Source organism: Odontomachus brunneus, unplaced genomic scaffold, assembly GCF_010583005.1.
Source record: "Odontomachus brunneus isolate Ranch 3 - 2012 unplaced genomic scaffold, Obru_v1 Obru_scaffold_121, whole genome shotgun sequence".
Taxonomy (NCBI): domain Eukaryota; kingdom Metazoa; phylum Arthropoda; class Insecta; order Hymenoptera; family Formicidae; genus Odontomachus; species Odontomachus brunneus.
In genome coordinates, this window is record NW_022639571.1 from 59,929 (window position 1) to 60,958 (window position 1,030).

Genomic DNA, 1,030 nt, shown 5'->3' on the forward strand with positions numbered 1-1,030 from the left:
ATTGACCATGTACAGTTATTTCAAGATTTGCATGAGCAAAAATGCCAACAGTTTGTATTATATATCAACACTAATATCGCGACTAGTGCACACAAATTCCCTGCGTTAAAATTCACTAATCTTATTAATCGAAGAATGCCTTTTAATGACATGAATACATTTATTGCAATATATGGGCATCGTTCCGCACGATACAGCAGTATAGTTGAAATATATTATAAATATTTCTGCAGTGATTATGTATCAGGACCGCTAACATTATATTATGGAATGGAGAATGCTGGTTTACTAGAACCACTCATTTCTTCCGCACGTACAATACATGAATTTAAATGCGTTATTCACGTGGTAGCACTAAATTCCTTAGAAAAGGAGCATGTAAATGCTTGGGAAATATTTATACATCTCACGCGTTACATAAAGGATCTAACAATTATACTAGTAGGACCAAATTTTGAACAGAATCATTATGACATTGAACTTTGTTCTCAATGCAAGATCAGATGTATAATGCTCCATATTGAAATTTATAGTACATTTTACCATATGTATGTGGCCGGTCCGTCCTTTAAAAAACCAAATATAATTGTAGAATTTCAAGCAGATTTTAGTAATGAGTGGACATGTTCGCGAAGCATATTTTTATCACGGATTAGACACTGTCCGTTAATTTTAACTACCACATCGGAAGAAAAAGCAGAACAGAACGTGTCTATTTTAAAACAAATTTTAGGTTCGCATTTAGAACCTCTCCATAATGCTAAAAATCCTTTTAGATCTTGGAGACCGTGGAGGAATTTTGAGACTGGTTCTGTATATTTTCGTAATCATTATGTAACTGTCTATCCTAACACACGTATTTTATGGAGACCTTTCTAAACGGTTTGGAATATTTGTATACGATTTTAGCATTACGTTGATAACATTACTGTATATGATATAAAATATGTGTTATTTGTACAAACGAATTATAAATATTTTTAATAAAAGGCACTTTTTATTGTACTTGCGATGTTTTTATTTAATAGTC